This window comes from Synchiropus splendidus, chromosome 19, assembly GCF_027744825.2.
Source record: "Synchiropus splendidus isolate RoL2022-P1 chromosome 19, RoL_Sspl_1.0, whole genome shotgun sequence".
Lineage (NCBI taxonomy): Eukaryota > Metazoa > Chordata > Actinopteri > Syngnathiformes > Callionymidae > Synchiropus > Synchiropus splendidus.
In genome coordinates, this window is record NC_071352.1 from 12547503 (window position 1) to 12574436 (window position 26934).

General features: G+C 44.3%; 1 protein-coding gene across 1 annotated transcript in view; it reads left to right on the plus strand.

Moving 5' to 3' along the window:
- Positions 1-3262: 3262 nt before the first annotated feature.
- gjc1 (gap junction protein gamma 1) overlaps positions 3263-26934 on the plus strand; it is a 54969-nt gene continuing 31297 nt past the window's right edge. The window contains exon 1 of the mRNA XM_053850895.1: positions 3263-3880. The gene's annotated coding sequence lies outside the window, so the exon portion shown is untranslated. The remainder of the gene's footprint in view (positions 3881-26934) is intronic.

The following is a 26934-nucleotide window of genomic DNA, read 5'->3' on the forward strand; positions in this document are numbered from 1 at the left end:
CGCGGACATGATCAGCTGGAGACGGCCTGAGCAGCTCTGACAGTCGGACTGAATGCCAATCTCCATTAGTAGGACAATGCTTCTCTTCCTCTCACATGATCAGATGTGGCTGGACAGTCGAGGGAAGGAGGGCAACACAGCTCTGACCTTTCCAAACTCCAGTCTTTTTTTCCCAAGGTGCAGACCTACTGTTTCTGCTTACTCACTCTCTGTGATCCGTCTCTTTTATTCATGATTCTGCTGCGAGTAAAACCATTAGAGCTCGACACCTTCATGTGGGCTGTGCTCCGTACAATCCTTCATCTACTCCTGCAGTCCAGTCAGGAACATGTCACCAATCTGGTTCTCTAGTGACTGCTGACAAAGTTAGACGCTAGAACTCGATTCTGATCTCATAACAATAAGTTCATCGAGGAGACCATTCAATTCCAGGGGCGCGGATACAGTTAGCCGTACTTATATATTGCTCGCGCTAACATTTAGCTAGAATGGTCTTCATTCTCAAGGTGAAAGAAAGAGTTCGAACCACACCACACCTCCGAGGCTGGAGCGCTCACTCCAGGGTTTGATGTCCTGTTGTGGGCTGGAGCTGGGACAGGGATGAGGCGAGTCTGGGACAGAGCGTGACTTGGTTTATGACTTTGTCACAGCCAAACTGCACAGAAGCGCACATTCAGAGCTGGACACGCACCGGGCACCTCTTCACTTCTGGAGAGACGTCACTCACTCGGCAACCCCTCCCACATGCAGCGGCCACACACATAGAGGAACAGCCACCTGCAGCAGACACTCTACATTCACTCCTACAAAAGACTATTTTAAGGCTTGGAACACATTAGTTCTTTTTCCATTCATTGTAATGGCAAAAATCCATTCAGATTTTGAACAATTCGCTTCTCGAACGGCCGTCTGGAACGGATTGTGGTCGAGAACCGAGGCACCACTGCACCTGTAAAGTGACTCAAAAATGAACGAATGTTTTTTAGCCGTAGCCATTAGCTCCTTCCCACGTGTGTCCTTCCTGAACAGCACTTTTCAGTTCGACCTCTCTTCTCGTCGCTTCAGCTTCTCTGTGGTGTTGAGGAAAAAAAAAAAAAAAATAAAATCAGAACGTCTGGGACATCACTGGAAGAAGACGCAGCTCCCTGATCGTGATGACTTAAAGCAAACTGACCAAACACTGCCGTCCCCCCTCCACTCCCCACGTGGCTGTGAGTCAACCCAGCGAGACGGCACGACCCGATCACTCCTCTGTCACGCGTGCACGTCTCCGGGCGCTTGGACGGATGGCAGCGATTTCTGCCGGTCTGAACACAAGAGCCCGCGGCCCTTGTCACAATCTGTGGTCCCTGATCTAAATATAGACAAGACTCTGGTGAACGGATGACGATAAACGGCCCGCTCTTCTTTACAAGTCGGCCCTTTTATTCCGCTCACAACTTCATCCCTCACATTCCTCGTCCTCTATCTCGCCTGTAAAAAAACCTCAGCGAGGATCACGGAACAGCAGAAGGTCCCGCCAAGGTCAGAGCACAGAGCAGAGCGAAAAAGTCACCACATGAATAGGTGACTCCCTCACCCTGGGGCTGGAGACGGACCCAAACTCATGAGTCACTTCTTAATCACAGCCATCCTGGAGTCCAGCTCGCGCACTGCACATGAACATGAGCATGACACAGCGACATTTAGGAGCAAATAGGACCATTTCATCACTTGGAAGAGACCTCGGCCGTTTTCTTCTCACGTTTCAGTCAGAACTTTTTGTCTTATTTCTCAGCTGTCGGTTTGCCTTCAAACCTTCCCTGTGACATGTGCCGTAAGCTAGGTGGCTAACAGTCCCTTGACACACGTGTTTTTTTGTGTGTCGCTAACCTTCAGTTACTTTGGAATCGAGCAGTGGCTGTGTCAGATCCATTTGTCTCAATGTGCTTCTAGCATACGGTTGATAGATGTTCCCTCTTCTTCTCTGCTCCTCTACATCTGAAGTTAGTTTAAACAGTCTTTGGAGATGATGCGGTAACAGTCCATTTCTGGCTCTAAACATGACCAGCAGTGTCTTCCAGACAAATGTAAAAATTTGCAGCAATACTTTCTTCCCCCATGACAAGACTCAGCCTCTTCCGCCGTAACCTCCCACCAGTCTTCTGCTTGTCATCACTCACCTCATCCATCGGCCTCACCAGGAGCCCATAGACCAGGTCCAGGTCCATTTCATTTAAACAGCACTCTCCAGCTCAGAGCAAGACTGCAAAAATATAGTCCATCCCACACCGTCATTTATTAGTTACTTTAAGGCAGGTGGTTTCAAACTCACGGCCCATGGGCCATTTGTGGCCAGCTGGATGCAGTTTCACGGCCCACCACTAGAGCGCAGTGCCTCTCAAAGTCATCCAAACACTGCAAATATTGGCCAACTGGTATTAAGGCTGGCACCATGAGTGTGGCGCACATTTGTGGGGATGACTTGTTATCATGTGGTGTTTGAAGCTGGTCTTTCAACAGTCAAGTGATTCATGAGCAAAATGAATCTCATTACACACTAAAGATGAACAAAAACCACAGGACCTGTCACTCCCAATGTTAAGGAAAAAACAAAACAAAATCCTATTCCATGTGTTTTTCTTCCCCCAAAGCTGTTAACAGTTATTTTGAAATGTTAAGGTACATTAAATGAAAGTGAATAAAGTAATTTTACAATCATTATTTGCCTGTAGTTCTGTAACCAATAAAGTCAAAGCTTCCAGTTTTTATGATCCATAGTGAGGATAAAATATACACAAGCTGAAACAAATATATATTCAAATAATGACCTCCAACAAGGAGTTGTGTTTTCAACATTAGTTTATCTTTTTGCCTGTGTTTCAAAATAATTTATGGATGGATTTGGAGTGAGGTTGTGGGGGGTCTTTGCCCTCTCCGTGTGCTTTTCTAGTTTTACCTCTTTCCCTGTTTTTTCCTTGTGTAATGTCAAAGTGCAAAATTCAGGTGATGTTCAAGACTGTTTTGTTTGACAAACTACAAACGAAAAATAAAAATGCTGTAAAGTCACCTACATGTAAATGATCAACTGTGGTGGTTTATTTATAAAATATTACAATTTAAAAATAATATAAAAGACACACGTGCCAATTCAAAAGGATCCAAATTGGCGGCTCCTCCTCAGTGAACGTCTGTGATTTGTTTACTTGAAAACCCTTTGTGTGACCTGTCGGGGGCGCGCACTGTCAGTGGCGTGAACGCGCCGCATCTCTCCGCTCCAGTCCAGACGCTTCCAGTCGAGAATCCAGCTGTCAGTCAGAGAGCCTCCATCCCGACCCCGCCACACGCTCGCACCTGACCCAGACCCGGTTTGGGGGGGAGCCGCCGCGCCACAGCGGATAAAAACACTGCGCGGCGCGGAGACCGACTGAAGATGGACCGGACCGACGAGACCGGAGTCAACCGGCACATGTGACTCTTCTTCGCAGCCATGACCGCGGCGGCAGCAGCGCTCCGCGTCCGCCCCTGAGCCGCCTTCGGTGGGTTCGTTCCTGGCCAGAGGACTCGGTTCCGCCGGTGCCAAGATGAGCAGACCATTGTTGAGCAGCGATCTAACGGAATGGGCCCGCAGGAATTTTGGCACCGGTTTTACGCAGCAGACCACAGTGTGCGACCGACGCTGCTCCAGCTGGAAGGCAGGACAAAGAATGGGTCCAGAGCGAGTGGAAATGGCGAAATAAAGACACTCCAGTGAGTCCACGCAGCTGGTCCTGCCACTAAGGTCTTCTGTTCCGCCGTGGGATTCCAGTTTGGACCTGGAAGAGTCCAACACGACCTCCCCCCCCTCCTGAGAAGAGCACCATCTTACACCCTTAAAGCATTGTCACAGACTCGCAGAGCGGTAAGGAAACACACTTCACATACATGTTGGTTTATTTAATACGGGAGAAGCGCGCAACGTTGTGGGTCAAACGGAACCGCGGGTGAGTGCGAGGGGTCAGGGGCGCACCGTTCGGCGCCAGAACGCACCTAGAGCCTCAGTTGTCTGGTTTTAAAGCTGCTCCACCGACCTGTATTTTCATAGGAGCGCAGTAAAAATGTCTATTATCTGTCTTGATTTTATTTTGAAAAACCTTTGCACAACTCCACAGTGGACCGGTCGGATCCAAAGCCAACCGAAACATGGTGTGTAAGGATTCCCCCAGGGTGTGTTCAAGTCCAGCAGGGGAGCACAAGTCCAGACGAAAATTCAAGTAGTGATTGATACGCTGCCTCAACTGGGGATGTTATTACACTTGAGATAGTTAGTTACTTCAGATAATAATAATAATAATAATAATAATAATAATAATAATAATAATAACAACATCAACAACAACAACAATAATAATAATAATAATAATAATGATAATAATAATAATTTTAATAATAATAATTATAATAATAATCGACAAGACACTTTGAACGCCACATTTATTCTTCTTCTTTATTACTATTATTATTTATTTATTTATTTATTTGACACGCCGATATTGGCTATAGGTCTGATACTGGGCTTGAGTACTCACAGAACAATATAACACTAAATGGATATCACTTTGTGGCAGCATGCAGTGTTTTAATATGAATTTATGACAATTTATCAAATCTGCGTTTGTACTGCAGTGAACCTGGAAACACAGTGAGGAAACAATGATATGAATGTAAAAAAAAATGGTATCGGTGCTTCGCTCATCCTTCTTCTTCTTCTTCTTCTTCTTATTATTATTATTATTATTGTTGTTGTTGTTGGAAATATAAAGGGAAAGAACTACTTGTGTGCACCTCAGGATCACTAAATTTCTGTATTTTTACTGTTGTTTATTCATATTAATCATATTTACATTGTCAACCTTCAATGTGAATGAATTCCTATCATCAAATCTACAGTCATATTTTAGAATTTTCAGGGATTGGATTTATTCAAGTTAAGTGAATGACTGATTTTACTACCAGAACCTTAAAAACAAGGCTTTAATACGAAAATAAAGTTGGTGAATGACAGAGAAATTAAACAATGAGCTGGCAGATATAGAAATAACAGAAATAAATTGAAATAATTCGACTTCATTTTATAAAAGTTTGATAATAACTATATAATAATGAGTCATGTTCATGAATGGATGACACGACGTCCTCGGGTGTGACTGATTCTGTGCCCTGTAGCTGACCATGACATTCATATGTCTGTGTGAGGAACATGCATCTTCCTGCCGTCTCCCCTCCTCCGGCATCACCTGCTTCTTCTTTGTTTAACTTTCTTCTAAACACTGGAAAGTTCAGTCGCATTGGTGTCTATTCTCTCCCAATGTAAGTGGTTGAGTTTAGAGTTGCGACTTCAAACAGAGATTCAGCTTCAGGACAAGAGACTTTCTCAGCTGAAGTGAGGAGAATGGCTGAATGGGAAGAGCCAAGCTGCAGAGTGCTTAGCTTGTCGAGTTGGTGTCTGTGGCTGCTTCTGTTCGTACGGAGAGTTCCTCATCTGATACATGTGATCTATTTGTTTGTAGTTATTTTCTGGATATTTCAGTTGAACTTGTGGTCATGATCATGTTGAGATGATAACCATCATGGTCACTGAGTTCTTCTAAGGACATTGTTACTACACTTTATAAAACTACTATATATATATATATATATATATATACATATATCTCTCTCATGTTTTGTATTTTAGCATCTAAATGCTCAGGGAAGCCATCTTGGATTGTGTACTCTGGATGGTGTGGATCCTTTGACTTGTGACGTGACTTCACGGGGAATTTCCCAGTTCCGAACTCAAACGGACACCAGAGTGTTGACTAGCTGTGTCAATGCGTAGATTTTTGTCCAACAATGCAGAGAAAGAAAGACATGAGTCAGGCCGTTGAAGAAGCCCATGATGGGATGTTATGTTTAGCAGGAGTTCTGCTCGTGTAGTACGTTTTGTTCCTCTGAAACCACTTGCCAAAATCCTGCTACCTCTTGACCGACTTAGATGCTAAATGCATGAGCAGGGGTGGAAGCTAAAACGGATGATAGTTAAAGCCTCAACTAGGCAAGAAAACATTGCGATACAGATGGCTTGATACGGTGTAATGCTTGAATATGCTTTGGTTCGTACGTCACAGTCAACTAAGCTAAACACTCCGATGGTTGAATCTGACAAACATTCAGAGGGTAGCTAAGACAAGAGCCGCGTCATACGTAAAATAAGAATAATACGCTTCAGAGCTCAACGTTGCACCATGTGCTACTGACTGTATCGTGATATGTCATGTCGTCGATACTGTATCGGGATATGTATCGTATTGCTAGATCCCTGCCAATACCCAGCCTCAACAAGTATCTTTCATGGCTTCCAAGATGGCTGCCATGTTAGCGCTTATTCAGTGTGCATTTCATTGTTTTGTAAACTAGAACCCAGGAAAGTAACGTGACAGCGTTACGACCTTCACCGTTATCATGTGTTTTTCGATTATGTTTAGCCTGAACATTAGCATGAATGTGTAACCGGTCTCCTCTTACTGATCGGTGCTCGGCGTCGTGTTCTGGCACGTCACCAATTGAAGAGTCGATTCGTCTCCCAAATGTTTATTTTTCTCTCTCTCTGAAGTGACGGAGAAAATAAAACAAGTTTCGAGCAGCTGCAGTTCTCACACTCTGGCGTCATCGTCCACCGGTATAAGTGAAAGTTATACAAAATTTGGTGAAATTTATGACAAAACAAAACAGTATTTTCCACCTGCTACAAATGCACTGGTGAAATGAATGAAGATATGAAATGCAGCAAGTGGAGCGAGGAGCATCCAGCTCACCTTTAGCTCTCAGTCAAGCAGAACTAAGAAAAAGTTTGGAAGCTACTTTTGATACAAGCGGGTTTTCACCTGAGATTTGAGGCTGGAGGTTCATGCTGGGTTTCCTCTGGCAGACTGTTGCGGAGTCCTGACGGAAACGACTCTGTCACCTCTAGATTTCAATCTAGACTTGGGGACAACAAGCAGCCATTAGTCTCTGAGGCAAATCCTCCTAAATCTTCTCGCCGCTGCACCACGGCACGTTTGTCATCGGCTCCTGTAGCTAACATCCTCACTTAATGTAAAAGTGCCGTGATGAATTTGGGTTGGAACCAATCCCCGGAAACATGTGGCATCAAATATGGACCATTTGTCAGAGAGGACTCTGCTGGCAGAAGCTGCTTACTGCACTTCTTCAGAGGATTTGCCCGGGGATGTAAAACCACTTGCCTCCTGGCTCATCCATCTCCGTCCACTTATGCTTCCCTTCCTTCCTGTGTGGGAGGATGGTGGTGGGGGGTTGACCTCTGCGTACCTCGACACCTCACAGAGCGATGAGGGCCAGATTCTGTGTGGCAGCCAGTGAACGCACCATCACTCGCTGTGATTCATGCTGTTACAGGGAGCACAAAAACACTTATAAAAACTGATGAAGCAGCAGATCATATGATGGTGGGGTTGATGAAAGAGCGGATCTTGACTGACAGGCTTCTCAATGCAGGACTGCAGCAGAGCAGAGGGAACTAGCTGAGACCCCTGTACCCCTCGGCCATTAAGGGAAGAAACTGGTGTTATAAGCGGATGTTATAAAACAGGGAGCGAGTATATAATAAATGACAAAACTGAATTTGTGCAAAGTGATCTATTACTTTAACATTTTTTTAATGTGGGAAAAGTGCACTTGCTTGTAAATAAAACAAAATAAACAAACGTATCATCATCCTTATTGCTCTGCCACGACAGAGTTTGTCCGTTGCTGTTGTGAATGCTCCATATTGAAGCAAACAATCTTGATAAAATCGATCATTTCAGATTGACCTGATGTTGAAAGGTCATATATGCACATTTTTAGATGGAAACATTACACTGAAGAGGTTCAGTACTGAACGGTAAAACTCAGCTTGGGCTCATAAATTGATCATAATAATAATATTAATATTAAGGTACAAGCTGTGCCATTTAAAAATAACTGCTGAAGTGAACACAATGGAGCAGATTTAAGGTTTGCATAGTGTTCCCTTCCTCCCAACTCGATTCTAATCCGTACATGCAGAGTAGTTCCAAGATGGACATCATTTGTTGGAAGATTCTTTGCAGAAATTCAAATATTTACAGGGATTTTTTTCAACTCATGAAAAGTCTAGAGCACCTTTAGAGCTCATACCTCGAATCGTTAATAAGTACAAGTACATCCCTCCATATATATATATATATATATATATATATATATATATATATATATATGAACGCAGCCATTCAAGAAGTGATACAGAAACAGAGGGGAATGACTCACTGAATTGGTGACAGCAAAAACTGCAGTTTTTTATCGAGTAAACCTGTCTCCAAACAGCTGCGGTCCGTCTGCTCATATGTCCGGACGTAATCCGCGACTTGAGTTCTGCCAGCAACGGACTTCCGGCATGTTTCTTCCGGTATTCTACTGCGAATAGCAAGCGAAAACCGGCACGTTCAAGACCTCCTCTTTGGTGTTTCCACTTGTAATACAAGTTTTACTTCGTGTGATCACGTGAGATCAGTTTTCTGATGGAGTGGCGGCTCTCATGTTAGCTGTGCACCGCCAGGCTAGTTTTTGTGGCGGAAGCCCTGTTGTACTGTCCTTTGCACAGTCTCAGTTTCATATCAGAAAGACGCCAACCAGACGGCCACAATTTGCCGACAGCAACACAAGAAACATGTCAGTGTAGAATCACACTGCTGCACCAGTGCGCTCCGTTACTGACATGTTAAATATGAACAAAAGAAATATCTCAAATGTTTGAGCGCTAAGCCTGTGGTGGCCACCTGATTGGAAGTGGGGAACTTTCTCCGCCTGGTTTTCTCGCCGGTGTAGATGCCAGGGAAATGCAGGGGCGGAGAACAGCGCGATACGTGCTGGAAAGTCACCAAACATCTGTTGCTTCATTGCTCTGAAGCTAGCTTGCCCTTAAAAATCCGTATATATGTTTAAGCCACAGGCTTCCGGCAGCGAGAAACAAGTAGCGTCCTGAAATGTGTTAGTCCTGAAATGACGGTATGAGTATCCTCGTATCACAGGACGCGTACAAGTCATGTTCAACGTGAGGCCAGCTAGATGGCCTCACTGTCCCCAACTATGTGTCCGTTCACTCTGAGGGCACCTGCGCCTGCACTGTTGCTGCTGAAGGCCTTGGCCATGACAACACAAGCTCGCTGAATTCTGACTGGATGAAAACTCTGGAAAAACAACACTGGGATACACTACGGCGTGAATATGATTATCATATATACTATATATAATATATTTTAGGAAAATAGATTAAAGATGAAATTCACTGCTGTCATAAATACGCTCAATACGCTTTGGTCATTCCGGTGTCAAATATTAAAATGTTATGTGTGATATCATGGGAAAAGACGCCGCTACATGCGGTGCCATGTCTTCCTCAGCAGTAGCGCTGTCGCTGGAGAACGAAGCCTCAGGTCACAGTGAGGAGCAGAATCCCTGTGAGGAGATTCACGAGCCGCTCCATCAGCGGGACGTGTCGGCTCCACTAATGCCTCCTGTCCAGCCCTGGATCCTGGGCTGAACCTCCGCCCGTCCTGTGCTGAGAGCTTTACGGATGAAACACGGCGACACTGAACCCGTAATGACGGGACCTATATGGACGATCAATGCCACTATATATTACTGTATAGTGCCGAGCTCTGTCAGTCGTCCAATTGGCAGTTAAGAGCTGGAGAAAATCACTTTCACTAAACGGCGGCGTGCGATTTCTCCTCCACCTGCTGCTGGCCAACCGCACTCACACATCAGATTTACTGCACACACACACACACAAGTGTGATGACGACCTTCAAACGACCTTTTCAGCAAGACTTTCCGACGACTAAATCGAAGTCTGCTTTTTCGTATAAGCATGAAGGAATGGATGGTAAACTAACTTTCCGTAGCACGTGTGAGGTGTGAACTCTCCAGACTGGGATGTGAGGGACGTCAGTGATGTTTCAGTTTCAAGGTGTTTGGAGCAGACGGGGGCTGCTGCCAGCTCTAATCCTCAGAGTGCTGCTCACAGAGAGGGAGCTGCGTGTCTTCTTTCTCGCTGACTCTCTCTGCTCCGCTCCACACGTTCTGCTCGCCTCTTCATGGGTCCCACATGAAAGCTACCGCTGATCCTGGTGGCGCCGACGTGCGCGTGAACGGCGACGTCCGGCACGGAGCCAGGACCTGTTGGTGGATCTGCATTAAAGCGACAGAGTTTTATCTGTTGAGGTTTCAGTGCTTTAGCTGCATCTGCTCACATTACAGCAGAACCGAGATGCCTCAGCTTGACCTCAAGCGTTTCTGGTGCCACCGATGCACTCATGGTGATGAGTTCCTTAAAGTTCCGCTTGTCGTGAGAAGCCGTCGGGACAAGGATCAACACCTCTGAAATGATGAAATAATTCAAAGATAACCTCTTTTTTTAAATTTTTAAATAAAACCTTTTTTTCACTTACAAAAATGTGAAAATAAAAGCGAAAATCTAATAAGATTTCTTCTTCACATACTGTGGCAAATGTGAGGGGAAGGCAAGCGTAAGGACCGAAAGAGTGATGGTCGTGTTTAATGTAGCGTCAATTTTATTTCTTAAATCTTATTAAAAAAGAAAAAGGTGTAATTTTACCATATCAGATGCTTAAAGTAGGTTATATGATTCCATACCATCTATTTTTTTTTATTGATTTGTTGAAAGATTATCATAGTTTTGGTATCTTTGGTTATCTTGGTGACAGAACTGTATAATATGAACACACAATATACGTTATTTTGTTTATATATTTGTTTTAAGGGACAAGAATTATTCATAAAGTGAGTGTTACTGATTCAAGTTTAATTTTAGAGTCAAACAAAAAAGGCAGAAAAAAATAATGAATAAGAGAAGTAGAATGTTTCATAGTTGTGACCGTGTGAGGGCTGCGGCAAAGGGTCCCATGTGGCCCGCGGGTCGCCCTTTTCCCACCTCTGAACGAACAGGACCCTTCCACTGAAACAGTAAAACAGTTAAGTGGGAAAAAAAAGTGCTGCCAAACAGACTCACCAGCCATGTTTGGTCTGGTCATAGCATTACTTGGCATGACACAACAAGCTGGCGGAGCACACTGGGGTGTTTTGTTTCAGGGGGAGGTGGGGCGGGTGGGGGGCGTCCCGTACATGGCACACAGCCTGGCAAAGTTGCAGCTGCATGATGGCTCCAGTCCTCAATGCACATCACTTTCAACACAAATCAAGCTTTATTTAAAGAGTAGAATCAACCTTTTGTTGCTGTTTTCCTTGAGATTTAAATATTTACAAGAATTCCCCTCTGGTATTCTATGTTCTCTACAATATTTTATAGTAATTTTCATTGTTCTGTTTGCAAAAAAAACACTCAGATTTTAACATTTTCAGGAAATGCTGTTGCTAGTGCCCCCTGCTGTCCAAGTAGCTCCGTTCACTCCAGTTATCCGCATGCATCTCTATTCTGTCTTTTTGTTGACCAATAAAGTGAGTAAAATAAAAATAAAATTGTTGCCACAAATACACCGATCAGTCAGTATATTCCTTTATATTGAAGCAGCACTATGCAATTTAAAAGTATTTGGTTTGGTGGAGTGTTTTTGGCAAAAACAAATGCCTGCGTGAGCATTTCTTTATAAGGAAGGATCCCAGCGGCTGCAGGAGTAGGGTGGTCGCATGGGCTTACATGTCGGAACCCGCCCTCACTGCCGTGGCGTTCATATAGAGATGTTGAGGAAGTTGACTTTTGCGTCCTATGCTGACGCCAAAGGCAGCCTTCCGTGTCGCATGTCAACGCTTACGCATAGACGTTTCGTTGACTTGCATCGCCAGTTGCGTTAGACAGGGGTCGCGTGTAGCATCGCACACGGGGAGAGAATATAAAAAAAAAAGGTTTGACTTCACGTAAAGTGTTCCAGACAGGAATGTGTCCTTTTTTAAGTGTTGCGCTGCCCATGGCGTCCGGATACGCCGCGGAAAGCGGAACAATTCAAAGACGAATGCGTCATCCTGCAACGCTGATCGCTGCCTTCAGCGTCAGTATAGGACGCAAAAGTCCATGTACCTAACATCAGTATCGTACGCCATGGCAGTGAGGATGAGCTACGCCAGGAAAAGTCACCTGGTCTAGAGGTTTGTTTACACGGCTTACTCCTGTTCTGAAACCAGGAACCAGGAAATCCAAGAATGATGTCAACATGTTGCGTTGTTATTGTTCAGCAGAGCACATTCATGTCAACCCTTTGTGTGGATTATCCTGGTCATAATAATAGTAACTAAGCAGTTATGCGTCTTGAAGGAGTCACCTGACTGGTCAGGGTTGTTGACTGGAAGCTTTTCTTCCATTTATGCTGTTATGAACTGCATCCCAGTTATCGGTGCTCCCGCTGAACATCACGATGAATCGGTTTGAATACGTCGATGGAGCCATTTCTAAGCAGATCATTTTCCGGCCAAGTGGATTCAGATGTCGGATATTAATGGGCACTGCGGCTGAAGACTTGTGTAATTCATGCTTTATGAATTGCTGTTAAATTCAGTGTGACTTTGCAGGCTTCATTTTTGTGAGGCACGGTGCTTCTTTTTTTATTTTAAAAAGCGCAAGCGGTGTGTGGGGGAGGAGTCGTGACTCACGATGACTGGAGAGGAAAAGGAGCCCTGCAGTCGCCCATGACCCTTCGCCATGTTTGTGTCACTGCACGTGTCGCCCAGTCCAGGCTGCAGCCGTCCCAAAAAAAAAAAAAAAAAATGAATAAATGACTGTGATTCATCCAAATCCCTTTTGCAGAGAAGCTGAAGCACTAGACCACGTGAAGCCTTTAGCATAGCTTTTTATACGATATATTAGAGACATGCCGCTGAATAAGCTGACATGCATTTGATCAGTAATATCCATTCATTTATTATGATTATTAATTTTCAAACAGCATGTGAGAACTGTAAACCTGAATTATTTTGGCTCATTTAAGGGGTTTTCAAAATGACATACTCATTTTTTCACCTCTCAGCTTTAACACTTGAGTCTTGAAGCTCATGCATCAGTCATGCATATCTGCTGCCAAATATGTTTTTCACATCCAATTCCATTGGCGTTAGCATAATGTGCGTATTTACTGATCTATTTTTATTTTTATTTTTTGAGCAGTGATGCTTTTGAACCGCTCTTTAAACCTGTGGGGTTTCTTCTTTTACTCATATCGTACTTTCTTCTTCTTCTATGGTGCTCAGCATCAGACGTTTTGTAATCTTCGATTTGTGGTTCTGTATCTGACCAACAGAGTTTGTCTCTATCACACACTTCAAACTGATATTATTATTATTTAACATTGATTGATTAAAAAAAAAAAAAAAAAAGTTTTATGTTTTTTTTGTTTACTTTATTATTTATGTTTTTAATGTATACTTCGTATTGACTAAAATTTTAATTTAATTTTAAAAGTCTTTATTGTGTTTGTGTATTATTACATTTAAATATGCTGTGTATTTTGCAATACATTTAATTTAATATATTTATTATACATTTTTATTTATTTAATTGATTCGTAAAAAAAATAATAAAAATGCGAGACTAATTGAAACAAATGAAAGTCTCTTCCCCCCAAGATTTTCTTCATAATTTTCTATGTTTATGTATGTTTTTAGTTACTTGTATTCTGGATGATAAGGTTCTTTTAAGACTGTTTCTGAATTCACTAATATATTTCTCACGAGATGTGCTTCTTGTACTAATGTGATAAAGTATATTTTAGTTAAATTTTAGTTTGTTTTGCCAAATGAATATTCTATTCCCATTGTGGGAAGACTAAAGGCAGTTTAATCTAATGTAATAGCATTTAAATTCCAAGTGGCTGTGACTCTCCCTCGAACCGTTTGGGGGACCATTTGGACCTGACCTTGGAAAACATGAGTGAACAGCAATTGCATCACACGGCAGTGAGTGCTCATGTGACGCTCGGTGACGGGGAAACACAAGAAGGAAACCGTCACCGAGTGTGGATGAAAGCAAATGTCACGTTCCCTCTGCCCGCGCTGGTGAAGAGATCTGGGCAGCGTTGCAAATGAAAACAGTCGTGAGGCTCCTTCCCACCGGGAATGTCACTACAATATACCAGGATGAGCTCAGACACACACACACTCACACACAGATGCGCTGCATGTAGAGATGTTCACGGTCCACTCAGTGTTGAACATGCATATTCAAACTGATACGACTCATGAATCTGCGCATGCTGACACATTTACATATGAGCTGGGCTGTCGTGGCTCCGGCTGTGATTCAGGGTGACAGGACTCATGCCGTTTCCCCGCCGGTCAGCTAGGGGGCGGGGCCACAGCAAGACATACAGGAGTTATGGCCATTTCCATCAGGGTCACTCGAGTGATAAAACCACTGGAGACCCCCTCCAGTGTTCAGTACGCAGGCGAATATCTGTGCATTTGACCGCGTACAGGAGCGTTTAAAAAAAATAAGGGTGTATCTTTCTGCTGCTGAGCTCTCGATATTTCCATGCTCCGTTTGCTAAAACAATATCAGGTCAAATGTTGCCACAACACATCTGTTTGTCACTGTCCTTCCCCCTCGCACACTTGACTGTTGAAACCGCCTCTGCCTTGTTTTCCCCGACAATATTGCTGTGGTACCAACGCAGCGCTCTTCCTCTCCATGTGTCCATTGTGAAATGCTCTCATACTTCGAACGATGGCCCTGTACTTTACCTCAGCCATTCAAATATTCCGTAACAAAACAACACATGCTCACTACACCCTGACAGCATGGAACCTACTCATGGAACATCATAATAAAATAAAAATAAAAGTACATTGGTACCTCGGTTCTCGACCACAATCCGTTCCAGACGGCCGCTCGAGAACCGAATTTTTTGAAATCTGAATCGATTTTTTCCCGTTACAATGAATGGAAAAAGAATGAATGCGTTCCAAGCCTTAAAACAGGCTTTTGTAGGAGTGAATGTAGAGTGTCTGCTGCAGGTGCGCTGTTCCTCTATGTGTGTGGCCGCTGCATGTGGGAGGGAGTGACGTCTCTCCAGAAGTGAAGAGGTGCCCAGTGCGTGTCCAGCTCTGAATGTGCGCTTCTGTGCAGTTTTGTCCTGGGTCTTCCCCGGGGTCTCATCCTGGTAGGACATGCCCGGAACACCTCCCCAGGGAGGCATCCAGGGGGCATCCGGATCAGATGCCCGAGCCACCTCAGCTGGTTCCTCTCTATGTAGAGGAGCAGCGGCTCCACCCCGAGCTCCTCCCGGATGACCGAACTCCTCACCCTATCTCTAAGGGTGCGCCCAGCCACCCTGTGGAGGAAACTCATCTCAGCCGCTTGTGTCCGCGATCTCATCCTTTCGGTCATGACCCAAAGCTCGTGACCATAGTTGAGGGTGGGAACGTAGATCGATCGGTAAATCGAGAGCTTCGTCTTGTGACTCAGCTCCCTCTTCACCACGACGGTCCGATACAGCGACCGCATCACTGCTGCCACTGCACCAACCGTCTATCAATCTCACGCTCCCCTTTTCCCTCGAGATACTTCAACTCCACCACTTGGGGCAACAACTCTCCACCGACCCGGAGAGAGCAAACCACCTTATTCCGGGCGAGAACCATGGCCTCAGACTTGGAGGTGCTGATCCTCATCCCGGCCGCTTCACAACTCCTTGATTACTCATGCACTACAGTTTTTTAATATCCTAGAACTCAAATTCTTTATCAGGAGGCCTTCAGCAGACATAAAAATGCGATTCATTCGATTCATGAATTACAAAAGCCTGGAATTAATTCGATTATTTTTTTTAATCGACTGACAGCACTAATAAAAAGATAATCTACACGTACATATGTACGTAATTGGTGACTATTAAAGAGGAAAACTGAAATCCTCATTCAGAAAAACAAGCCTCCTAAAACACAGAAACTTGTGTTTTTTTAGCGCCACAATTCAAGTGAGTCCGTGCTATTATTAGCGCGCAGTGTTTCTGTAAATCGGGTCATGTGATTAAAACAATTCGTGTCACCCTAGGTAGCGTCGAGATCCCGTTAAGCACTGTCACCTCTGCGCTGCCGTTCACATGTGAGTGGTCACAGAGCGCCGCTGTCAGCGCAGCAGACTCCATCAGGAGATCTGTGCCACCGAGCTGCGCATGGCGGAAGATGCGACCACGAGGCTCACGCCCGACTGGCTCAGCTTCAGCGGCGGAGGCCGTGCGGCGTCCCCCTCGCTCTTCGTCAGTGGCACAGCTAAGCAGAGCAGCCAGGTTCACGGAACCATGGCGCGCCCCCTGACACTGCCTCGCTGCGCACGCGGACAGGACAGGAGCGTCCCAGAAACGCGCTCCTGGAACGAGGACATTTCGTGTTGGAGTTGCCGCCGTGTGATCGGCGCTGCGTCAGCGGCCGCCTCTTCCCCGGTCACTATTCCCATGAGTGGGTCACGCTGCTAATTGTCCAGGGTCCCACCAGCGTGAGCAATTTCTTGGTGCTCACTCAGTCATCCAAGTGTTGTTTCACTCAGCTGAACAGAGGCTCGTGCTGAGGAGTGGACGCGGCCGCTCCATAAACTTCCACGAGCAGAAACACAAATGAAAGCGGCTATTTTTAGACCCGCATATACACAGCCTGTCCAAACAGCGAGTGTGGCTGTTTACACTGTTGCCCGTGGAAACCTCATTCCTGGGCTCACAACCATTGCTCCACTCCTGACAGAGACACCCCCCCCCCACCCCACCCCACCCCAAAAAAAAAAAAAAAAAAAATCCTTAAGTGCTGATCCTAAATAAACACATATTTGCACCGGTCATTTGAGCGTGGGAATGCAGTGTTTACAGGAGGAAGAGCTGCGTGTGACAGTAGGCAGCGTTGGATCGGACAGGCGACTAAGCATGCATGACTTTTAAATAGCTTTCTGAACTGCTGGGTGTAGGATGTGTGGGTTTGGAAACTTAAAACAAACAAACTTTCAACAGGACAAAAATGTTGCGAGCCGAAATTGTGTGTAGCTTGTGCAGTTTTACTTGTAAAAATGACCCCAGTGGTATTAGAATTAGTTGATACGGCATGTCAATGTAGTTCAATAATATTGTGGTTTAGCTGTGTCGTTCAACTTCCTGTCGTTCACGTCTCCCCAACATAAGCGGTAATTTTTCATCTATAAAATATATTTGGACTGAGTGATGTGAAGGTGAGTGAAAATGTTGGTTTTGAATTAGTTGTCGTGGTGACTTTTTTCGTCGTTGTGTTAGAAACTTTGTTGTTCAGACCTTTGTGACTGTATATATGTGATGACTTTGGTGGCTTTGTTTAATGGTGTCAAACATTTATGTCACTCTTGTCTTTATTAAATAACTCAACAACTCAATGTAACTCCTGTTCTATGAGTACATGCATAGTAGCAGAGGGCTTATATAGGGGGCTAGTCCTTCTCCCAGAAGGGCGGAGAGTATGTAAAACCTCTTTCAGGGTAAATGTGACGCCTTTTAAGGGATAAACCAATACAAGTAACATCCAACTTACGACCAGGATCGGTTCCAACCAGCTGGTCGTAAGTCAGACTGGACGTAAGTGGAATGCCATTCAAAATAGCCGAGGGTTGTAGGTGCTACTGTAGAGGTAGATGGCTATGAGAGTGAGATGCTGAGATACTGTGCTGTCGTATGCGATGCCTGGCTCCTACGTGCTGCGGTGCCAGGCGTTGAACTAAAAAAAAAAAAAGCATCTGCTGGCCGTGGTCTTAAGACGTAAAAGTTGAAGTCCGTTAGATGAAACAGCATGTACGAAACAGAACATCGTAAGAGCTAGAAAAGCGCTGAGACAGTGCACACCTCCACCAAGAAGCACATTTCAATGGCTTTATAAAATAGTCAATGAAATAATAAAACCATGTTCTTCAACAACTTGAGTCCATCCAGGGTTTAAAGCAGAGTCTTTGTGATACTGGAATTCCCAAATCTGTGCCAAGCTTGCTTAGCAACCTAAAATAAAAGAACAACAGCAACACTGTCTCCACAGTAACATGAAATCTTATTTATTTCAGTGATGTGGTTTGTGAGCAGCGGAAGGCATAAATGTAGGGCGAGCTCCAGAACACTACCAAAATATAATCTATTTCTTATCATTTTCTGACAACGTTGTGGACATGTAAAGTCATTAGTGGCGGTGAGAACCTAAGAAATGATGCAGTAAGCATGAAGAAAAGTCACAGAGACGGTAACCAACACTGACGCTGGCTTTGTGTCTCGTGAACGTGGGGAACTCCTGCACATATAACCTGTCAGCTCCCTTTTGTCACGATATTTTCGTGAGCCAAAAAAAAAAAAAAAAAAAAATCCGACTGTTTCTGTTTTTTGCCCTCCTGTCCTGTTACATCACCGGCATGTGATGTGTCTCCCAGGACAGTCCTCTCCCCTGTCCTTTCCTCTCTGTCTCTTCTCCCGAGGTCATGTTGAAACAAAGTAACATTCATACATGAGTGGGCTCTCATTGAGCCACAAGGCCTCAAGATTATCCACGCTGTAGCCGGGGCATGGTGTGATGGGGAGGAAGGAGCCTAGAGGCGTGCACAGATGCTCTCGTGCTAGTATTTTAGCCTTGACAATAGCCTCACAGGCTAACACTCTGAGACTCTGTGTCTGGAAAAAAAGCAGAAAAAAAGAGATTGACTTGACAGAAATGCTTTAGGGCTGACTTGAAATAGCTGCGTGCTGTTTCCGTTTGGTCTTTGTCACTGTTTTGTATTAGTCTGGGCCTTGTCTGTAATTCAAGAAACGAGAGGATGGAGTACTGAAGGAGGCAGACAGTTTACGTAAAGAAGAGCTCGGAGGCGGCACGTGTTTGTTTGGGGAATGAGGAAGCCAGCGTATGCGCGGGCTGTAGGGGAGAAGAGCAGCCGGCCTCCTCGGCTTGGACACTGCTCCCGGACGCTGCCAGCTCTGCACAGCGGCGTGGAAGCAGCCGTCACCTCCGCCTCGCCGTCCACAAAAGATTCAGGCTCGCATGTCCTCCCACTTACTCTGGTAGAATAAAAACATTTTGACATTTTTAAATCTTGTTTAAGTTCACTTTTAATAATGTAATGAATCGCCATTTTTGTCTCTTCTAAATGTAACCCAAGCAAAGATTTTAATCTTCAATGAATCGTGAGTTAACAAAAATTAAAATTTGAATCGCAGCATTTTCCAAAATCATAAGAATGAATTTCTTGAGACAAGAAGGTTTGTTCACTCTGTGGTGCAGTTAGCTCATCCTCCAAGCCAGAAATCTCGGGTCAGCCGCGATAAAACAGAGAACAACCTGAAAACACAACATGCAACAGTAACATGAATGGGAATGATGAAAAAAAAAAAAAGACATTATTACGCAACACGGCTAGTAAAACTGAAGTAAGAGTTGAGCGTGCTGGAGTCCAGGAATCTCACGCATGTACCGACTATTTTCAATATACTGCCGAAGTCTTACATGTTGACGCGTAGATTCACACTCTTGTGGTGCTCAAAAGCAAGAGCTGCGCTCAGGATGCATAAGAATGGTCCATCAAGTATCAAGTTGACTCCTTCCTCAGTGCTCTAAATTATTTCTTTACACCCCAAATTGCATGTTCATTGCAGGAAATGTAACTCTGCTACTCATCTATCTGATAGATAGAGACCTTATAACGTTTATTTTGCGTTTTAAACTGTAATAAATGTGTCTTTATATGTTGATGTTCTGGTCCTTCCGTCTGTATCTCAGTTCCTTCACCTTGCTTTTCTGTCACAACAGTAGCTCACTTGTGCATCTTTGTTGTTTTGTTCAACAGTGTTCTATTTTATATAATTTAGTATTTTATATTATTCATTTTTTTGTTAATGGAATGTCAGCTGCTGCCCCCACAACCCAACTCAGCTGTGAAAAAAAAAAGTTGTGTTATTACTAGTCTTCACCAGTATTTGCAGAGGTACACTCTATTTGTGAGTGTTATTAAATTCAGTTCCACTATTTTAGCGACGACAGGTTTGCGCCATGCCTCTTTTTTTAAAGCGTGTTTTATTGCTTCTGTGTGTGAGGGGCTCTAAGCAAGTTCAATGATGGTTATGATTCATATAGGTTTGGTCTTGCTTGTTTGTCACTAGCATAACGCATCACTTTGAAACCAGGTTGCGTCCTGATAATGTTCTAAGGGCCGCGGCTCGGGCTGCTGATAGTGTTTGAGGGGAAAGGGGCTTTGAGGTTGGTGTTATCTGTGGAGCTGCTGTCGGAGAAACAGGTGAGCCGATAACAGGAGTGATTCAGTGTTCCCAGCTTAATCCAGTGACCCAGAACAGAGCATTGAAGGAGTGTATCTTGAGTGAAAGTCCCCTATAATGCACAATAATTTCAGAGATAAAAACCGTCACAGTGTTATTACGCTGTAATCCATTTTGTAATTGTAAATATCTACCACAACATTCGGCATTGGCCTCTTAAAATCAAGAGATGAGTGTGATGAAACGGTGGCGCAGTTGGCTACACAGGATGCGCCAGTCTTTTAAACTGACTGGAATGAGAGTGAGAAGTGACGTTCCTCCAGGAGAGTATTGACTGGTGTTTGCACAGGACTCTAAAGCGGAGCTGTCTGCCACACCGGGGACAAAAGCAGTCCAACACAGCTGGAGAAACTCATTTCGTTTTGTTCTCAAATTTGTCATATTGTTTCCTTCTCCGCCCAATTCTCTCTCTTCCCATTCCGCCCTCACTTCGCTGCTGCGTCCTCAGTGTTTTGTTGGGAACTTGACTGCTCAGTTCCGCCGGCATTCACTCGCCATCTGCTGGGTTTGGCAGCAAATGGGAATCAATTCTTAATGTTGGCAGCGTCGACTTGCTGCTTGTTTTTCTTTCCAACTTCATTTCATTTCCTCCACCATCTTTTGATCCCATGACCAACAGCTAAATGAGAGTAAAGCTCGAGCCACAATATAGGTTTTTTTTCCCCCAAGTATGTTCCCGCAATAATTCTTAATTCAGGATTGGAACCTCCAAACTAACAGCACTTTAATCTGCTTATGTGTCTTGCGTTGACTTGATATATAGATGCGATGAAGATTCAGGTCTGTTACTGTGGTCAGTCAATAGTTTTTTTTTGCCTTCTGTCTGATAACAAAATAAGTGGAGATGTTGATGGTGGGACAAGGAGCGAATGATTCAATTCTTGATGGAAACCATCCTTTATTTTTTGACTATAGATTGATTTATTATAACATTTCAAATGCTATAGAGAGTATCGAAAGGCGGGGTGAGAAATTAAATTGCTAGGAATATTGTCAATATTATGAACCAACAAGACATTCGTTCGTCTGAAAATGTGTCATTTTATTGTGTATATATATTTCAATCTGCATGCATTAAACAAAAAAAAAAAAAAGAAAGAAATGTCAGTCTGAATAAATCATAAACACTGGAAGCTCTTTTTGAGTGTTGAATAACAATTCCATGGGTAAAACATACACAATATATAAAGGCACTTTATGAACAGAAACTTTCCTAGTATCTTTATTTATTTTTGGGAAAAAAAAAGGAAATACAGGTCAAATGAGTGTTCATCAAAAAACTATCAATAACAATGGGGGAAGAAAAAAACATTTTAATTTATTTTCATAGTCCTAAAAAAATAAAAAATGAAATGTTTTTGCAGCCTAGTTATGACCACACGTGGGCACATTTCAATTTGCTGTTTTATAATTCGGTTCTTGCAGCTGAATCTCCATTATTATGCATTTTTCTCTCAATTTTTTTGTCGCTGTTTTCAGAGAGCAGAGAAGCAGAAACTTGGACGGTGCCAACAGGGACACAAGTTTCATGAAAAGATTTTTTCTCCCTCTCTTTAAACTATTATTTAATTACATAAAAATCATAACAACAGTTCTTTTCCATTCGTTTTTCATTGTGTAAATTTGAAAAAAAAACAATCTTCGATTTAATAAGCACCTGAAGGCCCAACTTCATTGTCTATCTGTCTGAAGGACTGCCCACTCATCAGCAAGTATTCACATCCAGCTGTGGGTTTTCAAATATCGACTCTCTTCTGAGCAAAGTTTGGCACTTTCCTGCTCATCATTCCATCCCAAAACTGTCGCTGTTCGACGGCGTTTCCATTGAACTCAGCCTGAACTCTTGGTGGCCTCTGCCTCAGAGTGTTTGACAAACCTTGGCCCGCGCTGCACATCTCCTTCAGCCTTCTCTGCTCCTCAGGCCGCACACAGAGTCAGAGTCTTGTCAGTCCACGCTGATGTCTGACGAAAGCCGCGCGCTGACATTGACTTATTGTTGAGACATCTTGGTCTAATAGCTGAGGAGATCCTTGCTCTCTGTCATTTATGCCGCTGCCAAGGCTGCGTGCAGCTCGGAACGACCCCCCGTGGGAGCGTCTGCAGAATGAGGGTCAGGGTCAGTGACTGCCAGCATATTTGTATGTTTTCGCAATCGCAAAATGCTCTGGAGAGTCCGGAAGAAAGACGCTTAACCTCTGCTTGTGTCTAATAGAGTGTGAACTTGGGGATTTCTCGGGGTAACAAACAAGATCTGTCTTGTCAAACTGAGTTTATCTTCCGGGCTCATGACTGCATGGACAGTCAGTTACCGAAGAAAGTTTCAGTTCATTTACAAATACGTCATAGAGTATATATATATATATATACACTCAAAAAAAATCATTGGAAACTTCAAGTATCCAAAACAGAACTGCATGAGAGGAAGCATCTTTGTTATGAAGGACAGGAAATGACTACATAAGCGTCTCACTAGTTGTGTCTAGAATAAAATAGGACATAGATCCTATACATGTATGATATCAGCACATATAATAACATATTAATGGACATTATCCGACACCTTTTCCTTTTTTGTTTTGTTTTGCTTTGTTCTTTTTTGCTTTTTTGGACTCACTTAATTCTTTTGACTTCACAAGACCCTACAAAAAAAAAACAAGTCACACTGAACTGGCACTGAAAACTTTTCTGCAAAGAAACGTGGTGCTGCCGGCAGAGTGACTTGATCAGTCAAGGACGAGTGGTGTGTTGTTTGACCCATCTGTCGGTGCAGTATTGTCAAAACCGGCCTCCTCCGGTCCAGCATCTTTTAACGGTTACTAAATTGGGAAAATGTTGTTCTTTGCTCTCTGAAGTGAAGGGACTGAAGTGGTTGGTTGAATTCACGGGAAAGTTGCAGTACCTTGCAGAACTGGTGAGGATTGGTTGAAATAGTTATATAATAGTTATAGATCGCAACATGGCCAACTCCTGGAGGGTCAGCACTACAGTTTAACTACATAAGGGTGTTGCATGTTCTGAAATGCTTTCCAAGAAATGAAAGGAGCTACTCCGGTTTAATCCGAGTATTTATGAAATGAGGTGCGGTAACTGTCAGTGAACCGTCAAGAAGGTGGGGGATTTGAAGTACTTAGGCTCAACTGTCCAGGGTGATGGAGAGTGTGAGAAAGAGGTGAAGAAGCGGGTGCAGGCAGGGTGGAATCATTGGAGAAAAGTGTCAGGTGTGATGTGTGACAAAAGGGTGTCGGCAAGGATGAAGGGGAAAGTGTCCAAAAGGGTGGTGAGGCCAGCAATGTTGTATGGTTTGGAAACAGTGGCACTGAGGAAAAGACAGGAGTCAGAGCTGGAGGTAGCAGAGATGAAGATGCTGAGCTTCTCTCTGGGAGTGAGCAGGATGATGATAGGATCAGAGGGACAGCACATGTGCTCAGGTGTTTAGGAGACAAAGTCAGAGAGGCTAGATGGAGATGGTTTGGACATGTACAGAGGAGAGAGAGAGAGACAGTACATTGGTAGATGAAGATGTTGAGATGTTGGAACTGCCAGGCAGAAGGTGGAGAGGAAGGCCACAGAGGAGATTGATGGAGGTGGTGAAGGAGGACATGAGGTTTGTAGGTTTGAGAGAAGAGGAAGCAGAGGACAGGGAGAGATGGAGGAGGATGATCCGCTGTGGCCGAGAAGAAGGAGGAGGAGGAGAAGGAGAAGAAGAAGATGTTGAGGTTGGAACTGCCAGGCAGAAGGTGGAGAGGAGGGCCACAGAGGAGATTGGTGGAGGTGGTGAAGGAGGACATCAGGTTTGTAGGTTTGAGAGAAGAGGAAGCAGAGGACAGGGAGAGATGGAGGAGGATGATCCGCTGTGGCCGAGAAGAAGGAGGAGGAGGAGAAGGAGAAGAAGAAGATGTTGAGGTTGGAACTGCCAGGCAGAAGGTGGAGAGGAGGGCCACAGAGGAGATTGGTGGAGGTGGTGAAGGAGGACATGAGGTTTGTAGGTTTGAGAGAAGAGGAAGCAGAGGACAGGGAGAGATGGAGGAGGATGATCTGCTGTGGCCAAGAAGAAGGAGGAGGAGAAGAAGGAGAAGAAGAAGATGTTGAGGTTGGAACTGCCAGGCAGAAGGTGGAGAGGAAGGCCAAAGAGGGGATTGATGGAGGTGGTGAAGGAGGACATGAGGTTTGTAGGTTTGAGAGAAGAGGAAGCAGAGGACAGGGTGAGATGGAGGAGGATGATCTGCTGTGGCCACCCCTGAAGGGAGAAGCTGAGAGGAAAAGAAGAAGAACATGTGCAACAACTGTATGACCTAATGCAATACTGCATTTGTGGTGTGTTTTTTTTTTTAACTTTTAACTAAAGTATTGTGTTCTAACTACAAGTAACTTACAATTTACTTTTTTTAAAAATTCAATGTCTGGCATCACGTGCGACAGTTACGGCAGCACAGTATCCCAGCATCTCACTCTCACACAGCGACCAGAATCTTTCTTCCCAACCCAAGAAAATAAATCCAATATCCAATACAACCAGTCCCCTGCACGATCAGCATGAAGACAATGTCCCTTAAGCAGCTCTAGGACAAAATGTCGTGCTTATTTCAGTACTTCAAATGCTGCCAGAGTCACCCCCTGTGGCTGTGAAATGGACGAGCTTACCAATTCATGTCAAGCAGGTAATGAGACGTCAGTACTTGCTGCTGTGCTCTGATATACCACGGTGCTCAATCATCTTTCAGTCACGACACCAACTGTGGCTGGGCTGGTGGCGACTTTTGGGGTCACATAGCCCCATCTGCTCTGGTTTTTAGTGTCAACAGCTGCTGCGGCGTGACAGCCACATTTTCACCGCACATGTTCAATTCATTCCAGCAGGAAACTAAATTGATGGACTCATTGTCAAACCCTGAATAGCCGTGTGCACCTCCTGACACAGTAAGGGATCATCTAACACGCTATTAACAAGAGTGACAGGTTCAGAGTAAGAGGCTCTCTCTCATTAGCCTCCTTGTTGAGACCCTTGTGTCACGGTCGTGCGGCTGATATCCCTAGTTTGTAGTGTTTAGGTTTGAGGAGGATCGTTCCAGTTGCCAGGGCTCAGGTCTCAGCTTGGGCCTCGCGTGGAGACATTGAACGTCGTGGCGGCTGTAACACTTCTCCTCTCCTCCACATTCCAACACCTCACCAATTTGTCTGAGCCAAGTACCTCTCTGTCGAGGTCCATCCAGATCGGAGAGCGCTATCTCCATAAATCTGCACTCCAAGCAGCTCCTGTTCAGCTTGAGTCGCTCGGAGAAATCGACCCCATTTGCGAGTCAGTTTTGAGGACCTGATGTTTCTCATCAGCAGGTCTGTGTGTGGGGATTAACTTCTGCCGCTGGAGAAGCCACAGTGTGGAACCGCGATTTAATAATCTCCACCATGACTGTAAAGTAATCCAGTCTGCTGACACTTCTCCAGTGTGAGGTTCAGGGAACACTTTGTGGGGATCAGCACCTTCATCTTCTCCTCCACCGCACATGCATGAAGCCACATGGAAACACTTCCTGTTCGCTCAATTCAAAAAGTCGTTCTTCCTCTTAGTGCTGCAGTGCAACGTCACATTGCTTTGTACACATAGCGACACGAGGTTGACTCATTCATGCAAGAACGTGTTTGATATCACAGCTACCAACACAAGCATTTGTATCAACTCACCACAAACTATTCTACTAGAAAATTTGCTTCATGAAAACATTCTATTTAAACCAATATTTAGTAGTTCTTGATGCACACAGCTTCACATCTTCTCTATTAAAAAGTCATTGCACATGAGCTCAAATTGTGACGCGAAGAAGTGTATTGTTTTCAAGATGTCACTGGACTGGATTCTCCTTCCATGGGCACATTTGTGGGACTCCATTTACATTTTTGAGTTCACCTGCGAGTCCCATTCTCAGCTCCAATGAGCCATCTAGTGGTCAGCAAGAGCACAATATGGTTGAAACCCAATATTTAATGGTCATACTGCGTGAGAATCAAAAACAATTGGACTCAGAACTGCGATGAAAGTGAGCGCTTCAGAGCATAGAACCAATTTCAAAACTACTCTAAATGTTCCAGCAACTTGTCGTCCAGCTGCCGGTGCAGTACGCCAACTGCCGTAGAGGCTTTTATCAGCAAAACTTCTCTTCCTTGGAACCAGTGAAAGTAATATATTTGGTACGAATAACGTGTGTTTGAGTGTAGCCTTGGGGGAATGGCTTCCCAAAAGCAGGCTGTCTCTCAGCGAGTGGATTACGTTATCTGGTCCGATCTGTTCCCAAGGCAAGCTTTGAACGTACGTGAATCCTGGAGCAGAAACACCCTGCCGTTGCACTATGGTTGATTTTCATATTCATGTGCTGCGAATGAGGCCCCACTTGCCAGTTAAACCCGCTTTTCACATTGACTTCCTTCACTTCTCCAGACACAAACACGCACTTCGCTTTGTCCCCATGGTGAGAAAATCTCTGCTCTGCCCGAGTGTGTTGAGCTTGTTGCTATCAGGTTAAAAAAAAATTACAATATGGATGTAAATAAGTGGCTCGGGTTTCATTTTTTTGGATTGGTGGTCTGGGAAGTGTAAGTGAAGTGAGACTCAAGCCGTTTGGATTCG